General features: G+C 51.7%; 1 protein-coding gene and 1 long non-coding RNA gene across 3 annotated transcripts in view; one reads left to right on the top strand and one right to left on the bottom strand.

The window, feature by feature from the left end:
• Positions 1-1,525: 1,525 nt before the first annotated feature.
• Positions 1,526-17,876, bottom strand: LOC129551502 (uncharacterized). 2 transcript variants are annotated; one of them, XR_008685093.2, is made up of 4 exons: positions 17,662-17,876; positions 15,464-15,717; positions 4,046-11,945; positions 1,526-3,269 (listed from the first exon to the last, which is right to left on the bottom strand). It is a non-coding gene; the product is annotated as an uncharacterized LOC129551502 (long non-coding RNA). The 2 variants fall into 2 exon arrangements; XR_008685092.2 differs by having other exon boundaries at positions 15,165-15,717.
• A 121-nt stretch (positions 17,877-17,997) lies between these two features.
• Positions 17,998-27,616, top strand: part of SPSB1 (splA/ryanodine receptor domain and SOCS box containing 1) — a 73,773-nt gene continuing 64,154 nt past the window's right edge. Inside the window, exon 1 of the transcript XR_016039623.1 lies at positions 17,998-18,159. The gene's annotated coding sequence lies outside the window, so the exon portion shown is untranslated. The remainder of the gene's footprint in view (positions 18,160-27,616) is intronic.

Below are 27,616 nucleotides of genomic sequence, written 5' to 3' on the forward strand. Positions count from 1 at the left end.
TGAAGCAACCTGAATTGGGTTCGGGAGGCCACACAGAGTCCTGTGCTGCCGAGGGTGACAGTCCAAGTGACCACTGTGGGCAGCAGAGGTGACAAAGGCCAGACCTTTGGACCTTGAAGGCCAGCCAAGGAATGTGGACACTACCCCAGGTCGATCTCAGCTTTTCAGATTTCTTGAAAACATCACTACACAGAGTTGGGAGAACTTGAACCACAGGACATACAAAGCACCACCTCCCAGGACAAAAGCTGTGCTCCAGGAGTTGAAGGAAAATATTTTTATGCTAAAACAAATCTACAGCGGAAAGTAAAATTCCATCCCTCCCCAATATAAAGCACGAGACTCCAAAGATATCTCGTGGTGGTCAGGATGATTTGGGGAGGAAATCTGGAGCATCAGTTCCTGGGATGGTGGGGTTATCAAGGGGGCTGCTAACTGGAGAGGGGTCCAGCTGGGTCTGGCTGTGGTGTGAAGGCTCAGCAAGACAGGTGTCACCCAGACCACCAGGCCCTACACTCATCCATCCATCATCCATCACCCATCCATTTATCCCACACACAACTCATCACTGTGGTGAATGCTGGGGATCCAGACGTGAACAAGGCAGGCAGGGTCCCCTCTTCCACACCAGCATGTGATCTGTCCTGTGATGCCCCCTCCCCAGTGGGCTTCCTGGTAGCTCAGTGGTACCTGCCATTGCAGGAGACATGGGTTCGATCCCTGGATTGGGAAGATCCCCTGGAGGAAGAAATGGCAACCCACTTCAGTATTCTTGCTTGGAGAATCCCATGGACAGAGGAGTCTGGCAGGCTACAGTCCATGGGGTCACAAAGAGTCAAACAAGACTGAGCACGCACACGCATACCCTCCTCACTAGCCCAGGAAGGGTCAATTACTCATCTCTATGGCCTTGTAAACAGTTGGCACCCTGTAAGTGCTTGTTGACTGAGTCAGTACTGCCTCAGGACGTTGCGTGAGGTTGTGTGGCCCTGTGTTTTGGATCAGCAGAGAGGCCTGGCTCCAAGAGGTCCCGGCTCCGACTCTGCCCACACGGCAGCTTCCCCTCGGGAGGTGCTCCTGCCAAGAGTGATTTCCTTCAGGGCCCGAGGCCTGTCCAAACAGCAAGGGTGTGCAATGTAGCCTCTGGTATGGTTTCCACCCCTCGGTAGTATGCTGGGAGCAAGTAGGCAGATCCTACCGTCCTGGGCCTCTCCAGAGTCCCTGGGAGGAGACAGCATGCTATGGGCTTAAGGGTTGGGCCCTGGAGTCAGAAACATCTGGGTTCAGATCCCAGCCCTGATGCTCAGGGGCAGAGTGATAGCCCACCACTATGAACTTCGGTCTCCTCTTCTGCTGACTGGGAGGGTCAACCCAGCTTTGCGGGGAGGAGGCCCAAGCCTGGGTTTCATGTGGTTTCCTGGGCCCTTCAGAAGAGACCCATGGCCAGAGGCATGGGCTCCAGTGAGAGCAGGTAGTGTGTCCCCCACCACACCCGTTCATCACACAGTAGGAGTCTCTCGGGTGCCGGGGCCTTCGTCTTACACAAAGCGGGCTCTCAAGTGCTGACCTGGGTGGGACCAGCAGGAGTTCGTGAGAGGCGGCAGTTCTGGGGTTCTGGGGAGCAGGCCAGGGGGCCAGGAAACACTCCATAAGAGGGGAGCCTCAAATTAGGTGTTCAGGAAACACTGCCAGCTGATGTTGGCACTCACCCACACACACTCACCCACCCGTGTTTGCTGAGCACCTACTGTGTGCCAGGCACTGTGCGACGGGCCTCAGATGAGGCGGAACCTTCCTTAGGGCTTCCCATCTGGTGGTGGAAGAAACGAGACTCAGGCGATGAGAGAGCCTGGCTGGGTGCGGAGGTCAGGAAAAGGCTGCTGTGGGCCTTGGCTCAGCCCCTCCCATGTGCGGGCCTTGGTTTCATGATCCACAAGCCAAGGGCACTGGAGCTGCCAGAACCCCAGAGGATGGTTCTTGTCATGGTCCATGCGCGGGCTGGAAAAGAATTTCCAGACATGAGGCAGAATGAGAGGCGAACAGAGTTTATTAGAGTGGGAGACGCTGTTAGAACAGCAGGCCCGCTCAATGGAGAGTCGAATCTTTTCACAGGATAGTAGCCAAATTTTCAGAGCTTCAAGATAGAGAAATTCCTCCTGGAATGGTGGCATTAGGTAATTGGTTAGGATACTATAGGGTGGGCATTTTACCTAATGTGGGATCAGGGAACTGGCTGGTTTAGATCCAGAGGCTCACGGCAAAAGTTGCTATGGAGCTTGGTCAGTCCCAGAGATTTTTATCCTGTGACCTTGGTACGGCTTCACACCTGTGACCTTGGTATAGGGCACCACAGTTCTCTCTTGGGTCCTGGCAGCCCTGACGGGATGTGACTCCCAGGTCTCCCTCCGCAGGAGCCTACTGATGACCCGGAAGCCCCTTGGAAGTGCAGAATCTTCGCGAGTGTGGCTGGGGAGGCCGATTTACCAGCAAAGCTCCATCCAGCAGTTAGTGCTTCCTTCCGCACTTGCCAACGTGCCCAGGCTTCAGTTCCACCTCTCGGGGATTACCCGGAGCCTAGAAGCCCCTAAGGGGAGACGGATCTTCTCTCTTGGGTCTTAGCTGTAGTCCCTGTGTCCTTGCCAGCTGCCCTGGGGGACAGAGGGGACCTCCACACATGCACAGGTCTTCCCAGATGATTCAGCGGTAAAGAATCCACCTGCCAAAGCAGGAGACGCCAGTTCAGTCCCTGGGTTGGGACGATCCCCTGGAGTGAAAGTGAAAGTACTATAGCCTGTCAGGCTCCTCTGTGCATGGAATTCTCCAGGCAAGAATACTGGAGTGGGTAACCATTCCCTTCTCCCCTGGAGTAGCAAATGCCAACCCACTACAGTATTCTTGCCTGGAACATTCCATGGACAGAGGAGCCTGGCAAGTTACAGTCCATGGGGTCAAAAAGAGTCGGACATGATGGAGCACACACTCACTCCACACAGGCACAAACTACAGAGTCATTGGGGAACATTCTTGCAACTGTCCCTGTCGGGCAGAGAGAAACCAATGCAGGTTGACAATCCCGCATGTGGCTTCAGGCATCCGCAGCAGAGTCTTTCAGATATGGCTTCCAGACAGAGCTCAGCCCGCTCTTGGTACACGCCAGCTGCCTGGGTGGTCTGGTATCAGAATGAAATCCAGAGGCCAGGAGGAGCCTGGGTTCAAGTTGCCACCAATTTCTGGCAAGTTCCTTCTGGAGCTTCAGGCAAACCTACTGGCTGAGTAGGAAAAAAACAAACCCTTCACTTGAAACCAGATGTTAGCATCTGTCCAGGAAGCCTAGACACGACTGAGCGACTGAATTGAACTGCACCAGCCCAGGAAGCAGGCTCCCCCCACTTTCCCCCCTTCCTCCCCACCCCCAATCCTAACTTGCAGGCTGGGTCAGCCACCTCCCTGCCACACGGCAGACGAAGACCCTGTTCAGAGGAAGCAGCTTCTTAGCGGGCACCTAAAAATATTGACTTGGGTTTTTGTCTTGAAATAGAAAGGAAATTCAGCTCACTCCACCCCAGTCCTCCTCCTGCTGGGTAGTGAGTGGGCACCCTGGAGACCTCACCCAGACTCAGCTTCCCCGACACTGAGCACCTACAGCGGTCTGGGAGATGGAGTGAGGACAGGGTGGAGGACAGGGAGGCACTCGCCCACTCCTGAGGGCAGATTCCCGGGGCAGGGAGGGAGGGCCTGACTGACATTTTTAAAAAAAATGTATTTGCCTGTGCCATGACTTAGTTTCTTTCGGCATGCGGTATCTTTCGTTGCAGCATTCGAACCCTGAGTTGCGTCATGTGGGATCTAGTTCCCTGACCAAGAATGGAACCCACACCGCCTGAAATGGGAGCATAAGGTCTTAGCCACTGGACTATCAGGAAAGTCACAGACCCAGTGTCCAAAGCACCATGAGTCCAGAGGCCCTGGGCATCTCTGTGACCTAGAAATCACAGGATGAAGGCATAAACAACCCCTGATGCCCCGGGACACCTGGTTTACTGACCTGGTCTCCTTCAGATCTTCCAGGCACCTGGCGGCCGGGCAGGAGCTCTCCCTGTGGCTCAGACCCCGGGGCTCTGTGCTCTGCCTGGGCCTGACAGCCCTGCTCCCATGTCTCAGTGGCCAGCTCAGGTGGGTTCTCAGCACGTGGGGAAGAGCTGTCCCAAGGCCCACTTCAGGCAGGATACCTGTCTTGATTCTGAGCCACCATGGAATACTCCAGAGAGATGCTTGGGCTCAGACTGAACCGTCTCCAAGAGAGGAGTGAAGGGAGAACCATGTGTGGAGGAGTATGGCCCCCAGGTCAGAGCACAGATAGGTCTGGATGAACACAGGAAGCTGGCCAGCGGGATGCCTTGGGGAGAAGAGACGGGGGATCCCTTTGTACCATTTGAAGCTCCTTTTTTGGACTCGATTTGTATTTTAATCAAAATAGTGCATGCAAATAGTTTTTAACATTTCAAGAGTAAAGGAAAACAAGTAAAGCAAAATTCCCCAGCAATTTCCTGTCCCACCCCTCCCTACGCCCAGTTGCTACTTACAATTCTTTTTTAGCTATTTCTTCTGATATTCACAGCTGTATTTCTCAACAGCTTGTTTTTCACTATGACATCATCCAAATGTAAGAAACCATATCGAATAATGGCTAAGATGCTAACTTTTGAGCCAGATTACTTGGGTTCAAATCTAGACTCTGCCACTTACTAGTAGAACAAGAATGAGTAAGTTATTTATCTCATCATGCCTCAGATTTCTTATTATAATGTGGGATAGTAATACCTGCCCCATGGGGCTCATGTAAGGAGTAAATAATTTACACATGTACTTTGGGCCTGGCATGAAATAATCTCTCATCAACATCATTTATTATTATCATCCTTTCATGAGAGATGAGAATCCACACTCTCTCCTTCCAACTTCATAATGTAGTTACATCACTATGTTTTTATTTTTTTAAGTTTTTGGCAGTGCTGGGTCTTCACGGCAGCACTCAGGCTGTATTTGTGGCGCTTGAGAGCTTCTCTGTAGTTGCAACGGTTGGGCTTCTCTACTTGCAGCCCAAGCACACAGGTTGGGAAGTTGTGGTGCACAGACTTCGTTGCCCTGCGTTACGTGGGATTTCAGTTCCCCGAATCAGAGGTGCAACCCAAGTCCTCTGCATTGCTAGGTAGATTCTTAACCACTAGATCACCAGGGGAGTCCCCACGATTTTTATTAAATAAACATTTATTGTATTTATTGTAAGGATTTATCTGGTGGCTCCAATGGTAAAGAATCTGCCTGCAATGCAGGAGACCAGAGTTCGACCCCTGGGTTGGGAAGATCCCCCGGAGAAGGAAATGGCAACCCACTCCAGGAGAATTCTTGCCTGGAGAATTCCATGGACAGAGGAGCCTGGGGAGCTACAGTCTGTGGAGTCACAAAGAATCTGACGTGACTGAGTGACTAAACACACATACACACACATACATCTAAATATCATTTATAGCTGAGCCACATAGTATACTATGATTAAATTTCTTTTCTAATGTGTGCTTTGCTATGTTTTTCCTATAATTATTGCCTTGTCTTTTAATTTTCTATCACTAATTCTTCCCTCAAACCCCCGAGAAAACTGTGATTCGCCTCTCAACACAGGCATCCACCAGTTACACTTCTGGAGCCTTGTGGCCTTCAGGTCCAGCCCTGCATGGTTACTCCCCGAGCAAGGGTCCAACATGGGCAAGGACTGTGAGAATTAACACCCAGATCCTGGCTTCTAAATCTTCCTCTCCAGCAAAAGGAATCAGGGCTCCTTGGGAAAATGGCTGTAGCAGGGCAAGCATAAAATGAGCCTGGAACATCTCGCTGTGTAGGAAAGGACAAGCACTAAAGGTGTCAGGTAATTGTGAAATGGGTCTTTCTGCTCTGAAGGCCTTTATTGGGATGACTGGAAGATCTCGTAGGGTCTGAGGGTTAGATATGTTCACATCCCAAAGTGAGGCTCCTAATTTGAAGGGGTGTATTGTGCTTAGGTAGGGGAGTAGCCTTGTTTTGGGGGGCGTTGAGGGATCATGTCAGAGCTCTCAAGTGATTCAAGAATTTTTAACTATGATTAATGTTATTATTTTTGTTTGGCTGGGTCTTCATTGCTGCTTTCTCTTTGAGGGCTTTCTCCAGTTGCAACAAGTGGGGGCTACTCTCCAGCTGTGGTGCGTGGGCTTCTTATTGCGGTGGCTTCTCTTGCTGGAGCATAGACTTCAGTGGTCGCAGCACGTGGGCTCAGTCATGGCGCACGGGATTACAGCACATGCTGCTGTTGCCCTGAAACATGTGGAATCTTCCTGGACCAGGGCTTAAACCTGTGTCCCCTTCATTGGCAGGCAGATTCTTATCCACGGTACCACCAGGGAAGTCCAGGAAAAAAAAATTCTTTACATTGTTCTTGCAACTTTCCTGTGAGTTTCAGGTCATTGAAAAACAACAGCAAAATTATTAGTAAACGTAGAGGGTTGTTAGGGAAGCGGTCGTACCTTCTCTTTGCTGTAGCAGCCCACAGATGATGGAGATGCTTCTGGTCTGGGTCCCTTAGTGAGGAGGAGGCAGGGCTTCCCTATAGTGAGATGAACTTGGAGTGTGGATGATAAGACTCTGAGCTCTGGGGAACTGGTACCATCATAATCTCACCTATCTTGACCAGCTTGGAGGCTCTGCTCAGATATCTGCCATCCTTGGCTCCCCTTCACTTTTGAAAGTGAGGCTTAGAAAGCTGATGGAGGGACTTAACCTGACAGTCCAGAGGTTGGGAATCCACCTGCCCATGCAGGGGACATGGGTTCGATCCCAGTCCAGGGAGATTCCACATGCCGTGGGGCAACTAAGCCCTTTCTCCACAACTACTGAGCCCGTGCTCTAGAGCCTGAATGCCACAACACAATAAGAGAAGCCACCACTGCAATGAGAGGCCCAAGTAGGAGGATGGGAGGGTGGGGGTGGTGCTTATCAATGACTGGAGGGCACTTGTTTGTTGAGGGTCCTCAACTATGAGAATCTATAGGTCTTTGCTTTTTGACAGTTTAGTTTTCCCCCCAAAGATCCCTCTGGTTTCTTGTCTGTGGGGGAAAAGCTTGGTCACCAGTACCCTGGGAGCTGGTGAAGGAAGTAGGGTTTCCACTGTTACCAAACCAAGCTTGAGTTTACTCACCCACTCACAGTAAAGCCAGTCTGCTGCCCCCAGGTTGTGGTGAAGGACAGTTCAGTGTTTATTGCAGGCACCAAGCAAGGAGTCTAGGCAGCTGGTGCATAGAAGGCCTGAACTCCCCAAAAGCTTTCAGGGAAAGATGTTTTTTAAAGAGACTTCCTTGGTGGCATGGTGGATGAGAATCTGCCTGCCAATGAAGGGGTCATGAGTTTGGTCCCTGGTCCGGAAACATTCCACATGCCTCTGAGCAACTAAACTGCCCACCCTAGAGCCTATGCTCCATCATGAGAGAAGCCATGGCAATGAGAAGCCTGTGTGCTATGGTGAAGAGTAGCTCTCACTTGCCACACCTAAAGAAAGCTAGAGCAAAGCAATGAAGACCCAGAAAAAGATAGGGGAGGGGAGGGGGTTGTGATCAGTTTGTGGACATTCTTCTGATTGGTTGTGATTGGTGAGTGGTGAGGTAAGTGGGAGTCAGCATCACTAACCTTCTGGTTCCGGCCAGCCTGGGGTCTGCATGCTTATGGGCAGTATATAGTTATCTTCCACCTGCTGTGGGTTTTGCATGTGCTTAGTTACTCAGTCGTGTCCAACTCTATGCCACCCTTAGGACTATAGCCCGCCAGGCTCCTCTGTCCATGGGATTTTTCATGCAAGAATACAGGAATAGGTTGCCATTTCCTCCGCCAGGGGATCTTCCTAGCCCAGGGACTGAAGCTGAGTCTTCTGGGTCTCCTGCATTGCAGGTGGATTCTTTACCTGCTGAGCCGTCGGGGAGGGCTTCCCTGGTGTCTCAGATGGTAAACAATTTGCCTGCAATGCGGGAGACCTGAGTTCGATCCCTGTGTTGGGAAGATCCCCTGGAGATGGGAATAGCTTCCCACTCCAGTATTCTTATCTGGAGAATTCCATGAACAGAGGAGCCTGGCGGGCTACAGTCCTTGGGGTCACAAAGAGTTGGACACGACTGAGCGACTTGCACTTTCATTTTCCATCGGGAAAGGTCATGGTGGGGGTTTTAGTATCTGCACAATAGCTCAAAGGTTCAGCTCAGTTCAGTTCAGTCACTCAGTCATGTCCGACTTTTTGTGACCCCAAGGACTGCAGCACATCAGGCCTCCCTGTCCATCACCAACTCCCAGAGTTTACTCAAACTCATGTCCATTGAGTCAGTGATGCCATTCAACCATCTCATCTTCTGTCGTCCCCTTCTCTTCCTGCCTTCAATCTTTCCCAGAATAAGGGTCTTTTCAAATGAGTCAGCTCTTCGCATCAGGTGGCCAAAGTATTGGAGTTTCAGCTTCAGCATCAGTCCTTCCAATGAATATTCCTTCCAAGGAATTCAGGACTGATTTCCTTTAAGTTGGACTGGTTGGATCTCCTTGCAGTCCAAGGGACTCTCAAGAGTCTTCTCCAACACCACAGTTCAAAAGCATCACTTCTTCCGCGCTCAGCTTTCTTTAGGGTCCAACTCTCCTCCATACATGACTACTGAAAAAAACCATAGCTTTGACTAGATGGACCTTTGTTGGCAAAGTAATGTCTCTACTTTTTAATATGCTGTCTAGGTTGGTCATAACTTTTCTTCCAAGGAGCAAGTGTCTTTTAATTTCATGGCTGCAATTACCATCTGCAGTGATTTTGGAACCCCCCAAAATAAAAGTCTGTCACTGTTTCCACTGTTTCCACTGTTTCTCCATCTATTTGAAGTGATGGGACCAGATGCCATGATCTTAGTTTTCTGAATGTTGAACTTCAAGCCAGCCTTTTCACTCCTCTTTCACTTTCATTCAGTTCAGTTCAGTTCAGTCGCTCAGTCACGTCTGACTCTTTGCGACCCCATGAATCACAGCACTCCAGGCCTCCCTGTCCATCACCAATTCCCGGAGTTCACTCAAACTCATGTCCATTGAGTCGGTGATGCCATCCAGCCATCTCCTTCTCTGTCGTCCCCGTCTCCTCCTATCCCCAATCCCTCCTAGCATCAGACTCTTTTCCAGTGAGTCAACTCTTCGCATGAGGTGGCCAAAGTATTGGAGTTTCAGCTTTAGCATCAGTCCTTCCAATGAATACCCAGGATTGATCTCCTTTAGAATGGACTGGTTGGATCTCCTTGCAGTCCAAGGGACTCTCAAGTCTTCTCCAGCACCACAGTTCATTAAGAGGCTCTTTAGTTCTTCACTTTCTGCCACAAGTGTCGTGTCATCTGCATATCTGAGGTTATTGATATTTCTCCCAGCAATCTTGATTCCAGCTTGTGCTTCATCCAGTCCAGCATTTCTCATGATGTACCTTGCATATAAGTTAAATAAGCAGGGTGACAATATGCAGCCTTGACGTACTCCTTTCCTGATTTGGAACCAGTCTGTTGTTCCATGTCCACTTCTAATGGTTGCTTCTTGGCCTCCATACAATTTCTCAGGAGGCAGGTCAGGTGGTCTGGTATTCCCATCTCTTTCAGAATTTTCCACAGTTTGTTGTGATCCACACAGTCAAAGGCTTTGGCATAGTCAATTAAGCAGAAGTAGATGTTTTTCTAGAACTCTTTTGCTTTTTCGATGTCAAAGGACATGGCTAAGCATATTATCTGTAGTCCTTGAGGAGCAACTAAAGGTCCCTGGCTTTGTTTAATGGCTAAACTATGATTATTTTGCCTTGCTTGATTGTCTTCCTCCAATCTGATTCCCACTCAGCAGTGGGAGTGATATATGCAAAATGTGTATTGGAATAATTAACGTGCTTACAAGGCTCTAGGCAGTCTGCCTTCTGCCCGTCCTTTCAGCCCACATGAATGCCCCCTTCCCCATCTCTCCTGGCTCCTCCAACTCGCTGCTGCAGCTCCTCCAAGTGTCAAGCTCCCACCTGCGTGAAGCGTCGTCCCAGGGCCTCTCTGCCCGGATTTTCCTTCCTTGCCTGCTAGTCATCCCCTGCCTCTCCTCCAGCTCCCAGCTCTCATCCTATATGACCCGATTCTGTCTTCCCATTGCATGCTCTCCCATGTAACCCTTCCCCTGTAGACTTGTCACAGGAGTTATTTACACTTTTACTTTACTCTGAACTCAGCACACTGTAGGCTCTTGTATCAGTCGGCTGTTGCTGTGTAACAAACCACCCTAAAACACAGTGGCTTCTAGCCACAAATCATTTCTTCTCACTCACATTTCTGCAGGATAGCTGGGGGCCAGTTCGTCCCACCAGGCTTGACTGGGTGACTTTGCTTTGGAATCTAGGGCTCCCTGATGTGTATCAGAGCTCTGTTCTATGCGTTCATCCCAAGGAAGAAGGGGTAGTGGAGACTCTTGAGAAGCTCTTCTCCTGATGGTTACAGAGGTGCCAAGAAGTAGAGCCCAGTAGAGCAAGTTCATTTCAGTCTCTGTCTGCATCACACACTGCTCACATCCCATTGGCCTAAACAAGTGTGAGTTCCAGGTCACAGGGGTGGGGAAGGACCATCTCCAGTGGCCGGAGTAGAGGACAATGAATACTTCTCTCCAGCAGTCTTCAATCAGCATTTGCTTGAGCAAGATCAAGCGTATGCGAATAAACAGATGCAGAATTCTAGGAGGGTCCTGCATGCTTTGCAAGTTTGACAGGCCCGGTGCTGGCCTTCAGCAAAGTGTCTGGGAGATTTAATGCAAAGGTCAACATTAAGATCCCATGGAAGAGCACAGAGATGCCCATCCAATTTCAACATGGCTACAGAGGGAAATCCTGGGGGTGGACTCTCTCCTCACTTTCCTAATTGCTCTAGTGATCTGTCCTTTCATTACACCGACCCTGTAGATGCCCCACAGCCCACAGCTGGCCAGTGGTCAGCCCTGGGTGCACTGCCCGAGAGAGCATGCTGCCCTGCCGGCCACACCCTGCAGTGCCCCACTTTCCCCCTTCTCCTCTCAATGACAGACGGCGTGTTCCCACGTCTGGAAGTTACGTCTCAGACCCTGATCCCAGGGTCAGGCAGGAGGCTGACCGAAGCTTCCCTGCTCAGCCTGGAACTTCAGCTGGGCAGCCTTCTCTACTTGCAGAATCCTCCTCCACAATCATACTATAGGTTTGGATACCTTAATTCTTTCTCTCTTTTACAGTTTATTTGTTTATTTTGGTTGTGCTGGGTCTCAGTTGCCACCCAGGCTTTTTCTCCAGTTGCGGCGATCGGGGTCTACTCTCTTGTTGTGGAGCACGGGCTCTCGGGCATGCAGGCTTCGGTAGTTTCAGCTCATGGGCTCTAGGGCACAGGTTCAGTGGTTGTGGTACATATGGTGCCCAGTTTCAGGCGCTCCACGGCACGCAGGCATCCTCCCAGACCAGGGATTGAACCTGTGCCTCCTGCACTGTGAGGGAGATTCTTCACCACTGAGCCACCAGGGAAGTCCCTGGATACCTTAATTCTTTCTTCTTCCAACCTGCTCTCTCCTGGAGAGACATATTCAGGACATTGCCAGTGAGGAAACAGACCCAGCATCACCAATTCCCAGCCAGAAAGTGCCAGGCTTTGTGCAGAAAAGTGAAAGGACTGATGCTGTAAGCTCTTAGAGGCATTTTGCCAGCAGGGAGGCAGAATGGGAGCCGATTCATCTCATTCTCCAAACTGGTCTCTTGTGGGATCAATGCTAAACCTCAGAAGCTCGCAGCACAGAATGGGAGCTCATTCCCACTAAAATGCTTGCTTAATGAGTGTGGTAGTAGAGCCTCCAGCTCGAAGAATAGGTATCCAGAGATGAGCCTGGAATAGAGAGGTCAAACCTGAGTCTGGACTCATTTTCAAGGGGTCGACCAAACATGGCAAACTGCTGTGGGGGAACAGGAAGGAAGTATGAGTCCCTGACTATTGAGGTCTCTGCTCTGTCATTTGGGACGACAGGTGACCTTTCTAGAACCTTTTCATAGAGATTTAAAAATGTATATATTTGTTTGTTTGGTTGTACCAAGTCTTAGTTGGAGCGCGTGAGCTCTTAACTGCGGCATGCGAACTCTTAGTTGCATCATCTGGGATCTAGTCCCTTGACCAGGGGTCAAACCTGAGCCCCCTGAATTGGGAGCACGGAGTCTTAGCCACAGGACCACCAGGGAAGTCCCATATTTAGAGTCTTAACGGTCTAACTGAGTCCACTTGAACACGTGTTTGTTCCTAAAGAAAAACAGTCCACAGAGCAAATTTATATAAAATGACTATTATCACTTGCTACTCTCTGAAATGACCTCATTCACTGTTCATTTCCTGGCTCTCCCCCTCCCACGGAAATTCTCGGAGGTAAGGAGCCTGGTCCATTTTGTTTACTTCTCTCTCTCCAGCCTGCAGAACAGTGCTGTTCACTACTTATTCATTCAGTTCTTCAACACTTAGTAAAAGAATAAATGCTTGGAGAGGCGCTTCACTTGTATTGGCATTTGACTATAATATTGAAGATGTTCCCATGGGGGAAAAATATACTGAAAGGTTATTGAAAATGTCCAGTGGAAAGTCAAGATAGGCATCAAGGTCTCAGCCAGCTCATTTCCAGGCACTAAAAGTGTTTTTGAAGAACTTTACAATAATTATTGTGACAAATACAAGGTCATCTATTCATTTCTTCTCAAGGTCATAAGACCTCTCCTCAAGCCTAGTTGCTACCCAATATCTCATTTAAAGTAGCTGAGGACTTCCCTGGTGATCCAGTGGTTAAGACTCCATGCTTCCAATGCAGGGGGCACAGGTTCAGTTTCTGGTCAGAGAACTAATACCCCACATACCACATGATGCAGCTAAAAAAATTAAAGAAAGAAAAATTAACCTGCGGAAACTTTGCTCAACATCACCCCTTCGTTCTGATGACCAGCAGTGTCTGATAGAGCTACACTGAAATATCACACTCTGCCAGCAGGTGTCACTGTCTGCTAATTATGTGACCCAGAGTGAACCCCAAAAGAGTTAAAGAAGAGAATGTCTACCAAGTCCCAGATGGCACAGTGGTAAAGAATTCATTTGCCAGTGCTGGAGACATGGGAGACTTGGGTTCGATTTCTGATCAGGAAGATCCCCTAGAGCAGGAAATGGCAACAAACTCTTGTATTCTTACCCAGGAATTCTATGAGCAGAGCAGGGCAGGCTGCATTTCATGGGGTCACAGAGAGTTGGACACGACTGACTGAGCACGCACGCACTAACTCATGAATGCTCTGAGATCAAAGTTCTGAAAGGTAAGGTCTACTCTACTTCAGTTTCACTTCATGACATCTCATATTAAGGATGCAGAATGGGTCTAAACTTGAAAAATATGTTTCAGTTCTTTTTGTTCTGGTGGATCTTGTCACACTTTTGTGTTATGGACCCCATGTTTTTGCTAGAAAACTTATTTTTTTTTATTGTCAGTAACAGTATCTCTGACTCACTTTGTTGTACAGCATCAAGTAACACAACATTGAAAAACAATTATACTCCAATAATAAAGTAATAATATCTAAAATGTGTCTATTATCTTGAGATTCCTCCAAACTTTCTGCATTTCAACACAATACCTTGCACATGTTGTACTCAATTAATATTTGTGGCATGACTGCTACCCTTCCCCCACCACCAAATTCTGGGAAACGTGTAGAGCGATTCAACAGAGGAGGAAACTGGGTCCTAGAAAGATTAGGTAACTTGCCCAAGGTTACAGAGCTGGTGAATGACAGTGCCTGCTGGAAGATTCTTGAGACTACAAGGAGATCAAGCCAGTCAATCCTAAAGGAAATCAACCCTGAGTATTCATTGGAAGGACTGATGCTGAAGTTGAAGCTCCAATACTTTGGTCACCTGATGGGAAGAGTCAACTCACTGGAAAAGACCCTGATGCTGGGAAAGATTGAGAGCAGGAGGAGAGGGTATCAGAGGATGAGATGGTTAGATAGCATCACCAACTCAATGGACATGAGTTTGAGCAAGTTCTGGGAGATAGTGAAGGACAGAGAAGCCTGGTGAGTTGCAGTCCATGGGGTTGCAGAGTCAGACATGACTTAGCTACTGAACAACAACAATTAAGACTACACAGCTGGTGAATGGCAGCTGTGGTTTGCATTACTTGTCTAATACCAAATCTCTTGTCCAAATCTCTTTTCAACCAGTAAAAGGGACTCAGAGACAATGGGAGCCCTGAGGAGGCGGGAGCTTGTGAAAGCAGCAGGAGTCTGCTCTAAAGGCTTGCAGTGTGTCTGAGATAGAACTTTTATCATCACAGACAGCAGCGGAGGGACTTCTTTGGCGGTCCAGTGGTTGAGACTCCAAGCTTCCACTGCAAGGAGCATGGGTTCGATCCCTGGTCAGGAAACTAAGATCCGGCATGCTGTGTGGTGTGGTCACAAGAGAAAAAAAATAAAGAAAAAGCAGCTGACAGCTAATTTGTTATCTAACAATTTCTCCCCATAATTTTCCTGAAACAGATTAGAGAAGGGAGCAAACTGTGCTTATGCAAGTGATGAAATGTAAGTGGAGGTGGAGGTGCAGTTGTGGGGGGAGATGACACCACCAGAAGCCCAGAATCATACCCCCTCCCTACTCATCCCCATGGCATGACAGATAAGTGGTTTAAGACTTGAGTCAGTCTTCAAATTTCTGGATGGTTATCTGCTGATGTCACAATATGTAACAACCCTGATACTGGGAAAGACTGAAGGCCAAGACAGAAGGGGGCGGGAGAAGATGAGATGGTTGGATGGTATCACCGACTCAACGGACATGAATTTGAGCAAATTCTGGGAGATAGTGGAGGACAGGGAAGCCTGGCGTGGTGCAGTCCAGGGGGCTCACAAAGAGTTGGACACGATTTAGGGACTGAACAACTACATGTATCTTTTTAACAAAACAATACTGTTCGTACTGACAGGATGAGTATACACCCCTTTCATACAATCTGGACTCCACTATTGCTCAACACTGTTCCAGGTCACTGCGGGATGACCAGCTTCCTAGCATCGGTCGGCCTACCTGCCCACGTCCTGGAGGAGAGGAAGGCTCACTCCCCAGGGATTCCTCTGGGAAATTTAGGTCAGTGCGATCTCATTACCCAACTGGATCAGAGTTGATATGTGGGAATGCAGAGGCTCTTAGCTGGAACAATCTGTTTCAGGGTCCTCACATCAAAGGTGGGGTCGCAGTTCCCAGATGGATGGACTGCCACTTGAATTATACTTTGGTCTGCCTCAGTCTAAATTTCCTAAAGGAAATCAACTGGATATTCATTGGAAGGGCTGATGCTGAAGCTGAAGCTCTAATACTTTGCCCACCTGATGCGAAGAGTCCACTCACTGGAAAAGACTCTGATGCTGGGAAAGACTGAAGGCAGGAGGAGAGGGGGGCAACAGCATGAGATGGTTGGATGGCATCACTGACTCAATGGACATGAGTCTGAGCAAATTCCGGGAGATGGTGAAGGACAGGGAAGCCTGGCGTGCTGCAGTCCATGGGGTCGCAGAGCCGCTGCAGTCCGTGGGGTCGCAGAGCCGCTGCAGTCCGTGGGGTCGCAGAGCCGCTGCAGTCCCTGGGGTCGCAGAGTGGACATGACTTAATGACTGAACAACAACAATAAACCTGGCCTCCAAGCTCTGCTACGACGAGGCCTTTCACCAGTTACTCCTGCTGATGCCAGAATCGTGGCCTCTGGGCAGTGGTGCCGAATTGAATCTCGAAACAGAGTTTTGGGTGACATAGAAAAGAATACCCTTATTGCTTTGCCAGGCAAAGGAGGCCTCTGTGGGCTCCTGTCTTTGAAAACTATGTGTCTCAACACTGGAGGATTTGATGAGGAGTTTTATAATAATAGGACAAAGGTGGGGTTGCTGGTAAGACTCGGCTGTGTGCAGGGCCTGCGGTCCTTTAATCTGGTCTCAGGTGATCTTTATTTTTAAACTTTTTGGCCACACAGTCAGGCATGTGGGATCTTAGTTTCCCGACCAAGGACTGAATCCAAGTTCCCTACAGTGAAACAGAGGAGTCTTAACCACTGGACTGCCAGGGAAGTCCATCAGGTAGTCTTTTTGATGAACTTTGGTTTCTCCAGTCTGGCCTCAGGTGGTCTCCAGAGGCATGGAGAATGCTGACATCTTCCCTTTGTTGGGTTTCAATTCTAGGTACTCAGTGTACTCAGTCGTTTCCGACTCTTTGCAACCCCATGGACTGCAGCCCACCAGGCTCCTCTGTCCATGGAATTTTCAAGGCAAAATATTGGAGTTGCCACTTCCTACTCCAGAGGATCGTCCCCACCCAGGGATGGAACCTGAGTCTGCTGTGTCTCCTGCGTTGGCAGGCAGATTCTTTACCACTCATGCCCCATCAAGGGCTTTAAGATACCGTTAAGTGTGTCCCTTGAGGCCGAATGAGGACCCTACCCCAAGGCTGTTTCTTGGTTGTTCCTCCCTTGACTCTGCATCGCCCCTCTTCCTGAATATGCAACTGCTTGAAACAGCCCTTTAGAACTCAGGGGAGGTGCTGGAGGCTGAAAGGAAAGGCTCCCTGTGCCCAGGAACCCCTATGGGGTTCACTGCCTGATCTCTACAGTCATTGTAACAGTTCCGCCCTTATAGTTACGGTAAAGATGAAATTACTACGGAACCACATTCTTCTTAACAGCTTTTCCGATGTGAATCTTCTGTGCCTTTCAGTGAACACTACACACTACTGTGGGTGGAGGAATGTAAAGAGATTTGGTCTTTAAAAAGTTCTTTCTTTAAAATCTTCCCAGTTCTAGAGTGCAAGTGACTGCTCTGTTGAGGGGAGTGGAGGAAAACTCCTTTGGTGGCTTGGAGCCAAATGACACTTTCACACGGACAAGTCTTGGTGGGGTGGGGGTGGTGGGTACCCACCTGGCACTCTTTCATTCATTTAACATTCATGGGGAACCGCCAGCTATATGCTCAAGGCCATCAAGAAGCTGGTGATGCCCTGGCACTGGCCCCCCAGGGTCTGGGAATCCCAAGACACCCTCCCTGGGCCCACCTAGATGGAAATGCCTCAGTGGGGGGTGGGCTCCAGCAGGACCGGCAGTCCTTGGATTATCTGCTGGCCAATGAACTGCTCTCCTGTGCCCTAGAATTACACAACTTTTAGTTTCTGATAATTTGAGATGAGGGTTTCCTAGGTGGCTCAGCAGAAAAGAATCCACATGCAATGCAATAGAAGTGGGTTCGATCCCTGGGTGGGAAGATCTCCAGGAGAAGGAAATGACGACCCACTCCAGTATTCTTGCCTGGAAAATCCCATGGACACAGGAGCCTGGTGGGCTACAGCCCAGGGGGTTGCAAAGAGCCGGACAGGACAGAGCGACTAAACAACAAGCAAAGCCTTGCTGCCAGGGTTATTGAAATAACCCTGACCCTCCCAAGAGACCAAAAAAATTATTATTAGTAAGCTCCCCCCACTCCCCGCCGCCCCCACGCTGGCCCAGCACCGCTGCAGCCCTCCGAGTGTTGCAACCAAGGCCTCTTACCCAGCGGAGGCTGCCCAGCGTTTCCCAAAGACGCCTCCGGAGGGACCACAGCCTCGGCGCCGCCCGGAGAGCACCGATGGCCTCCGGGGGGGGCGATGGCGCAGGCAGAGGAGGGGAGCGGCGGCAGAGGCGGTGGAACGACCGCCAGGCACGTGACACACCACCCGCTCCGCGCCCCAGCCGCGCACGGCGCCCCCAGCGCGGCGGCCTGAGCCCCAGCCGGGGGCGGAGCGAGGCAAGAAGAGAGGGGCGGGGCGGGGCGGGGCGGGGCGGGGGCGGACCGGCCCCGCCCCTAGCTCGTTCGTTTTTCACTTTAAAGCCTTCGGTTGCATTTTCTTCTTTGCACAGAAGTCGCGCTCGGGCATCCTGCGCGCTCGCAGCAGGCACCAGGCTCCAGCGCTGGCGCCGGGGCCGCGGGGAGGAGGCGACTTCGCTCCCTGCGGCGGGAAGCCTCCTCGGCCCCGGAGAGCGGGCGGCGGCGGCAGCCTCCCCGGAGTGGTAGGCAGGGCCGGGCGCGGGGACTGGGTGGGTGGGGGTCCCGGCCGGGCGCGCGCTGGAATCGCAGCACCTGGGGACCGAGTGGGCACCCGGGCGCGGGGCTGGGGTGGCGTCCCGCCTGGAGACCCGGTAAGGGTGCGTAGGGAGCCCTTCTCTTGGCGCGGGTCCCAGGAGAGGGGCCCGGGGCGCCGCCCAGCGCTGCTGCGGCTGCTGCCCGTGCAGGCGCGGGCAGGTCGCACGGCCCCGGGCCCCACCTGAGGGGACGAGGCGGGGCGGGAGTCCAGGCGGCCCAGGAGACCGTCGGACCCGGGATTGAGCCTTGGCGGCTGCAGACCTAGAAAGGAACCCGGGACGCACGGCGGCCCCCGGCGACTTCTAGGTGCCCGGACACCGGGGGGGCCTCGGGACCATCTCTGCGGCGAAGGCGGGGGCGCCGACCTGCCCCTTCCGCTCAGGGGCAGCGCGACCCCGCTCCACGGAGTTACTTTCGCTTTTCCCGCCGGCGGGGACCGGGATCCGCAGCATGGCCCAACTAGCACCCTCGGGGGTCCCCCAACTCCGCCGGCGGCGCCTCCCTCGGGGAGTCCGCAGGGTGACACCCCGGGCGGCGCCGCCCTCCCCGCCGCCCCGGAGCCGCCGCGGGTGCTTGGGCAACCAGGGGAGAGCCGAGAGTTCTGTCGGGAAATCGATTAAAACAGAAAATCCAGAGCAACCCGGGTCAGTCGGTGGTAGCTGTCCTGTTCAAGTTCAAGGGAGAGGGTCCCGGCAATGCTAACGGCCCCGCGGTTCGATGGCTTGGTATGCCGTGGAGGGACGGAAAATTGTGTGTGTGAGTATGGTGTGTGCTGAGTATATGTCTGTGTGAGAGTGTGTCTTTGTGAGCCCGTCTGCGTGTGTGCGTGAATAAATGTATGAATGTGTATGTGTGATGTGTTTGTGCGTGTGTGTGTCTTTGTGTGAGTTAGTGTTCACCTCTGAGTGTGTGTGTGGTGAGTGTGTCTCTGTGAATGTTTGTGCATGTGTCTGTGTGTCTGCACCTCTGAGTGCGTGTGTGTCTGTGTGGCATGAGTGTGTGTATGTGTGTGTGTGTGCCATCCATGGTAACCTGGCAGTGGGGATAGCTAGCTCCTGGATCCGCTTAACTTGCCTTTCCCTGCTTGGTTCTCCAAACAGGACTGCCCTGAACCAGGGTACAGGGGAGGAGGGCAGGGCGCCTGGTACCAGCTGAGGAGGGTGCAGACTCCTCCCTCCCTCTCTCTTTTTCTCTGAAAATGAACTGAACAGTTCGGGGGTGAGTTGGCAGGGGCCGCTTCCTGAGTGAGTAATATTTAATTAAATGCTCCAGCCAGTAGCATCAGAAACTGGTCATGAGTTGAGTTTTAACAGGTGTTGATGGTAAAAAAGCATCTCTGGTGACTAAAGCCTGGTGTCCTTGAAAGAATTCTCTCCTGGGTAGAACATTTAGGGGGGGCAGACCTGGAATCCTGGTTTGGGTGTGAGGACAGAAAGCAAGCGAGGGGGCGGGGCTGTCCCTCCCTTTTCTGATGAACCCATTCCTGACACCACCCCCTCCCCAGTGATTCCCCCACTGAGGAATCACAGAGCTGGGGAAGCTGTGTCTTAATACTTGTGGGGCATCCATCTGGGCCGACCCTTCCTTTCCTGGCAGAGGCCCAGAGAGGGTGGCTGGCTTACCCAGACTGCACAGCCAGTGCTTGTGGACCAAATCTCCGGAGCCCTGTTACTGGTTGGTTACTGTCATTGGTTACTGTCGCTAGTGCTGAGATCATGGGCCAGGCACTTCGTGTCTCCCCAGGTGTCAAGTGATGGGCTGGATCGGATCATTTCAGTTTTCTTGTTCTCTTACTGCTTTGTCTTCTGCAGAGTGTGCTTTACCCAGTAGATGGAGAGAGAGAGATGGGGTGGCATGGCCTAATGCAATAATAACTCTACAAACTTCCTTTCCTTTCCCAGTCTGGCTCCCACTAGGGAAGCAGAGAGAATAAACACAGAGGCATATTGACCGTAATGGCTCTGACAGTCACGAGCAGGGCAGGCCTGGCGTCAGAGAGGTTGGGGCTTTAGTGAGAATCAGTGGGTTCTGGGGCTTATTAGGGAGGATTGGTTCTGCCCGGGGTCGCCAATGATGTCACTTTGGAGCTGGGAGAGGCCCCTTTCATTGGGCTGCTCCAGCAAGTCTGAAACCACCCTTCAGTGGGATCCCTTGGGTTGCCTTGGGATGACATGCCCTGGGGAGTCATCTTCCTTTGAAGCAGGGAGGATGGTAGGTGTCCAGCTGGTGGAGGCCTACACTGTCTGCTGCTTTGCTGAGAATGATGGATGCATGTTCCCTCAGGGCCGTACCTTCTCCCACCTTCCCTCTCCTCCCGGGTGAGCAGAGACTTGCCTTCCTTGTATTTTCACATTTAGTAAAACCTCTGATTCATACAGTTTGCGAGCTGTGTTCACGAGCTTAGTCTGGGAATTTTGCAACAATTCCTCCCAAGAGTTAGGTTCTGGCTGTTGTTCATGATCGATTTATCTTTGTTCCTGAAAAGTCTGAGAATGAGCGTCGTAATCAGAACAGAAGAAGCACAGGGTGTGCCTCGGTCCACCTAGGGATGCATAATCTCATCCTTCCTCCATAAGGCCTGACCGATGAAATTCAGACTTAAAAGGACCTTTATTTTGGACTTTCAGCCGAGTGCTCTCCTATATCTCGGTTATCTGATAGCCCCCCACCCCCCAATCTAAGAGTAAAAATTCTGCTCCAGTAGGTGCCAGGCACTGTGCTGCTCAGTGCTTTATGGGTGAGATCTTGTCTGATGCTGATGATGGTAAGAATAAGAATAAGAAAGAGAAATAATGTTATAGCCCTGCTACTAGGCTCTGATCTGAGTCCTTGATACATTAACCCTTGTCTTTTCCCTAAGAACCCAGGGCAGCAAGTGGGTTCTTCCGCTGTCCACATGGCTTGGCCAAGGTTAGGGATTTTGGCACCTAAGCCCTTAATCAGTACAGCCTCCCACCTCCATCACCTTAGCCTTTTCTTAAGGAAGCATGTGTTAATTTTTAAGTAAAAAATTGTTATGGTTATGGAAAATTTCAAACATATACCAAAACTGAGAGAAATATAAGGTTCCCTCACCAGCTTCAAGTGTCAGCATGCACACACATGAATGTATATGCACGCATGCATGCCCGCCCCCACCCACACATAAACACACATGTACTGTTCCTGGCTTGTGTATGGCTCAGATGCTTAGTTGTGTCTGACTCTTTGGGACCCCATGGACTGTAACCCACCAGGCTCCTCTGTCCATGGGATTCTTCAGGCAAGAATACTGGAGTGGATTGCCATTTCCTCCTCCAGGGGATCTTCCTGACCAAGGGTTAGAACTGGTATCTCTTCCATCTTCTGCATTGGCAGCAAATTCTTTACCACTGTGCTACCTGGGAAGCCCTTTCCTGGCTTGTTGGGAAGCAGATCTTGGACGTAATGTCAGGTCACCTGTAAGTTCTTCCTAAGAAGCTGTTAGAGGAAGCATTAAGTGTCCAAGGGGCTTCCCAGGTGGCGCTAGTGGTAAAGAATCCACCTGCCGATGCAGAAGACATAAGAGACATGAGTTCAATCTCTAGGTCGGGAAGATCCCCTAGATGGCAATCCACTCCAGTATTCTTGCCTGGACAATCCCATGGACAGAGGAGCATGGCAGGCAATGGTCCACAGAGCCACAGAGTCAGACACGACTGAAGTGACTTCATGCAGTGTGGACTTTGGAGGGCGAGCTGGGGTAAAGGTACTTTTCCAGACTTGGAGCTGAGTGTCCTTCCTGGTTGGGCCAAGGGGAGGGTGGCTCCTAGAGGGGGATCTGTCCTGTTGCCACCCCCTGCAACCCCAAAAACATTTGGGAGGCTTCCTGCTGTTTCATGTTTTAAAAGTTCTGTTCCTTGCCCAACAAAATGAAGACATGTGTCTGTTGGTTGGGAGACACAGCACACAGGCTCCCTGGGCCACCCTTGGAGGAGCTGCCAAGGCACAATCCTGGCTGTGCCCCCCCACCGAGGGTGGGCCTGAGCAAGGCAGGCCTGGGCTTTCAGGCAGGGCTGGACAGCAGGAATGTGGAAGTGGTTGATCCACAAGTGCTGCGCCAGACCTAAGCCTGAGCTTAACCGTCTTGAATTACCCCTGTAGATGATGGTGAGCGTGGGAGCCTTGGCCACCCTCGGGTTACCTCTGGAGGAGTGAAGGAGGCGGTGGGTCATGTGGTCCCAAGGCTGTGGGCGTGTGGGATGTCAATGCCACACTGAGTAGGAATCTAGGATCGACCTGGTGACACAGTCTTGACAGGTGCCCCAGCTGTGAACAGCCCTCTCTGGACAAGCTGCTTGTGGTCACACACAGCTGCTGGCTCTGCCCTCGGGGCCACTGGTTATTCGGAATGTTGCCTTGGGTTCCGTCACATCTGTTTCCTGCTGGGCGGATGGCAGTGACCACATTTTCAGGGTGAAATTGGCAGGTTTGGTGACTTGTTGGCTGTAGGGCTTGAAGAAGTGGGAAGAGTTGCAGGTGTCTGTTGAGAGGTCAGAGTGGATGGTGACCCTTTAGGGAGAGCTGGGGGCTAAGGAGACATGGGTGTGCCTTGAACCTGTCCCAGGTGGAGATGGTCTCTGCAGTTATGTCCAGATGGCAGGTAGGCCTAGGGCTCAAGAGAGAGGTCTGGGCTGGAGACAGAAACTTTGGAACCTTCTTTTAAAGTGGGTTAGTGCCATCCCACAAGACAGCATTTGGCGTGAGGTGAGGTGTGCCTGGGGCATGGAACCCGCATTCCCAGCATATCAGCTAGAACTGGGGAAGAGACCCTGGCACTAGCGCCCTCAGCCTAGTGTTCCCGCCTGGCCTGTGTGTCCTGGGAGAGTCCACCCCAACAAAGAGGGTGTGTGCTGGGGTCTCCACGGTTGGCACCTGGGTGCCCAAAGGCCGTCTGGAAAGACTTCTCTTGGCTTAAGGGTTTGATTTTTCTCTCTCTTTTCTTAATCATGGTAAACTATACATAACATCAAAATTATGTCTTAACCATCTTTACAGAATTATTTCTTTTATTTTTGGCTGTACTGGGTCTTTGTTGCTGCCCGAGGGCCTTCTCGTTGCAGTGAGTGGGGGCTGCTCGCTGGTTGCGGTGCATGGGGCATCTCATTGCCCTGGCTTCTCTTGTTGTAGCGCGCAGGCTCCAGGTGCACAGCCTTCACCAGCTGTAGCACGGGGGCTCAGTAGTTGTGGCACACGGGCATAGTTGCTCTGTGGCATGTGGAGTCCTCCCGGACCAGAGATCAAACTTGTATCCCCTGCATTGGCCGGTGAACTCCCATCCACTGTATCACCAGGGAAGTCCACATCTTAACCATTTATAAGTGTACAGTTCACTGGTATTAAGTACTTCACTTTGTTCTACAGCCATCTCCAGAACTCTTTTCATCTTGTAAAACTAGAACTATCCGCATTAAGCACTAGCTCCCCACCTCCCCTGTCCAGCCCCTGGCAACCACCATTCTACCTCTGTCTCTGTGAATTAGACCACTCCAGGCCCATTAGTTAACTGGAATCAGATAGGATTGTCTTGCTGTGACCGGCTTACTTTTCCTAGCATGATGTCTTCAGGGTTCATCTGTGCTGTAGCGCGTGTCAGAATCTCCTTCCTTTTAGGGCTGAATAGCATTCCATTGTATGCATGGACCACGTCTTGCTTATCCATTCATCCGAGGCTGGACGCTTGGTCTCTGCTTTTTCATTGCTCTCCCTGAGAATTACAGGTTCCCGGGAAGGAGCCCTCATCGTGGGCCCTAGGGATCCCTGTGGGAATGTAGAGGAAGGGGGCTCTGATGGTGGGCTTTGGGGCTCCTGCCCCTCCCCGATGTGACTGGCCCAGCCTTACAGTTTGCTGTGCCCTCCAGCTGATCAGAGGTAGATGAGGCTGCTCATGGGGTCATGCAGGGACCTGGGAGCCAGGGTCACAGCCATGGGGGTAGGGGCCCCAGGACTCAGGCTTCACTTGACCGAGAGCTCCCAGACCTGCTGTTTGGGTGGAAGAAGCAGCCCCTCCAGCCCCATCCAGCCTCTTGTTCCCAGGGCAACACACACCTGGTTTCCACTCCCTCACTCCCCTGGCACTGGCAGGTCTTTCCAGCAGCTCCTGGAGGTCCCCGTGCTAACTGCCCAGGCTCTCCAGGACCTTCTAGCTCATGTCCACTCACCATCCTGCTGCTTTGGCGCCGTGGCCCTCTCTCCACCTACAGAGCTCTCTCCCCTGCCCGCTTCCACCCAGACCACTGCTGCCGCCTCTTGGCCCTTTCTACCTTGTCTCCCCCACAGACCTCTCCCACCCCCACCCACGACCCCTCCTCACATCTCTCTTGGGCCACCCACCTCCTCATGCCAGCCCCCCCGCCCCCTCCTAGCTTCAGTCACCAGCATCTGAATCCTGCTGACTGCCCCCACCCCTTGGACTCTTGTCATAGGACCTGACCGCCAAGTTTTCAGTTCACAGATCGGCATCTCCCCCCACGGCTCCGTGGACCATCAGGAACTCCAAAACAAGCCTCTTCTCGTGTGCCGTTATTGACCCACTTGTGTTCATTCTCTCATCCAAACTTTTATTGAGCCCCTGCCATGTGTGGCCAGTCTGCTGGGGCTGAGCATACAACGGATGGAGTTGAGGGGGGTTCCTGGCTCTACGGGTCCTGTCTGTTGAGTGCGAGATGCAGGCTTGTCTCCCTGATGACCTCACCCCGGGGCATAGAGGGATACTGACAGAGAGAAGGTCATCAGGAGGCAAGTGGGCCTTTCAGGTGGAAGGATGGCAGGTGTGGAAGGTGAGTGTGGGCCAGTGTGTGGCTGGAGTGGGGCTGAATGAGGACAGAGAGAGTGGAGAACACCAGGGGATGAGTCTGTGGGGGAGACCTGCCTGTGGGCCAGGGTATTAGGAAACACTCCCACAGGGAGGGGGGACACTGGGGGATACTCCCGTGGGGAGGGGGGATACTGGAGGGTATTCCCATGGGGAGGGGGGACTTTGGGGGCTGCTCACACTGGGAGGGGCGGAACCCAGTGGATGCACCTGGAGGGTGTGCTCTCGTGTGGACTCTTCAAGGCAGTGACTGAGTGTCAGGGAAATGACTGGCTCTGTTGGCTGTCTCCACCTTCTTGGCCATGAGTCCCCACAGCAGGGTGGCTGAGTCCTGGGCCTCCATCGTGGTGGGGTACATGCTGCTTCCTGCTCCAGCTTGCTCATTACATTTTCACTAGGCAGCTTTGACTGTGGAGAGCCCTCTGGGCACCACAGAACTGGTGTGTGAAGCAGGGGAGAACCCGTTTTCCTGGGGTATGCCTCTTACCCTCCAGCCCAGAGGCAGGAGGGACTGCGGGGGATGTGAGCAGAGGTGGGCAGGCAGGGTGGGCTTGGGGATGCTTGAACACCAAGCTGGACAGTTTGGATGTGATGCAGTCACCACTGTAGGAAGAAGAACCACACACAGGAGATCAGGAGGAGAAGGGCCAGCGTAAATGTAGGCACAGTGCTGGGCTCAGAGCACGGTCACCCACAGCCACCTAACGGAGGTTGGCTTCTCTGCATGCTCTCCCGGGGGCTGTGTGTGGCCAACCGGCTCAGTCTTCATAATGTCAGTGAGGCCTGTAGAATCGGTAGGTGTTGCCCCATTTTACAGATGAGGAAACGGAGACCAGTTCAGGGCTGCTGGGAGCTAGGAGCTAAACTGTGCAGCCTTGGTTCCCGGGTCTACACAGTTAAATACCATGCTCCGCCACAGAGAAAGGGAGCAGCAGCAACAAGTGAGCTGAGAGACAGGCTAGAGGGTCGCATGTCACCTGCGGCCTGGCACATTGACTGGTGGGGGCTGACAAGAATCAGAAGTGGGAGGTTTGAGGGGAAATGATGCCCACCACACACACACACACCCACATGCATGCACACACACGTGAAAATGGGGTTGGTAGTTCTAACTCCGGGATGTCTCCATATACTCTGTGATACTAGCGATTGTAGTTTTGTTTTTTAAATTGAGGTGAGGTCCATAAAACATAAAACTAACCATTAAAAATTTTTTTTTTTTTTTTGCCATACCATACGGCACATGGAATCTTAGTTCCTCGACCAGGGATCAAAACCGCACCCCCTGCAATGGAAATGTGGAGTCCTAACCATTGGACCGGCTGAAACTCCAATACTTTGGCCACCTCATGCGATGAGTTGATTCACTGGAAAAGACTCTGATGCTGGGAGGGATTGGGGGCAGGAGGAGAAGGGGACGACAGAGGATGAGATGGCTGGATGGCATCACCGACTAGATGGACATGAGTTTGAGTGAACTCCGGGAGTTGGTGATGGACAGGGAGGCCTGGCGTGCTGTGATTCATGGGGTCGCAAAGAGTCGGACACGACTGAGCGACTGAACTGAACTGAACTGAACCATTGGACCACCAGGGAAGTCCTCCAGATTACCCATTTTAAAATGAGCAACTCAGTAGCAATTAGTACATTCACAGTATTGTGCAACCAGCTTCGTCTAGTTCCAAAACGTTTTCCCTCCAAAGAGAAAGCTTGTACCCATTAAGCAGTCCCTTCCCGTGTCCCTCCCCCAGCCCCTGGCAAACACAGTCTGCGTCCTGTCTGTATGGATTTGCCCATTCCGGATATTTCCTATACATGGAACCATCCACTCTGGGGCCTTTTGTGTCCGGCTTCTGGCTAATTACATGGGGCACAGCAGATTGAAGTGTTTCCTAGAAGGAAGTTGGGTTTCCCCTCCTGACTCACTTGGGGGTCACTCGAAGGTGGAAACAAGAGCTTGTCTAAAACATCCACCTGGAAAAGGCAGGAAACAGCAGACTCCTGCCTTTGGCTCCTTTCCCATCGCCACCAAAGACCCAGACACTGTCCTCTTGCAGTCAGCGGACTTCATTGTTCTTTAATTGTTTTCCAGTGATCTTTTAAAAGTGAGCACCTGAAATCTCAGCTCCCTTCTTAAAGCCCTTCACCAGCCACCGTCACTCGTAGGGTGAATTTCCAGAGTCATGACACAGCCCTCAGGGCATGACCTGGTCTCGATCTCACTTTGTGAGCCCCTCCTGCCCCCCTCCTTCCATCTCAAGCAGCAGTGTCACCTGTATCTTTTGTCGACCAGCTCCGAGGCTGAGGGTGGTGGTTTCCCGGGGTGGGAGCTTTTTCTAGGATTGGTCTCTGATAGCGTTGCAGTTTGGTGCCACTTTCGAATCCTGTTGACCCGTCTGGGAGCAGAGCTTTAGCTTCAGCCAGGCACTTTCTCTTCCCCTTTCCTCCCAGTTTTCTGAGACCTGACTGTTTTTGTCTCATCTGCGGTGTGACCGAGAGCTTCCTGCCCTGCTCTGAGCTGGTGATGCCCTGACCAGTGTCCACGGGCAGTG

This window comes from Moschus berezovskii, chromosome 17 (assembly GCF_049115385.1).
Source record: "Moschus berezovskii isolate FMDL1 chromosome 17, NW_MosBer_1.0, whole genome shotgun sequence".
In the NCBI taxonomy this organism is placed as follows: domain Eukaryota; kingdom Metazoa; phylum Chordata; class Mammalia; order Artiodactyla; family Moschidae; genus Moschus; species Moschus berezovskii.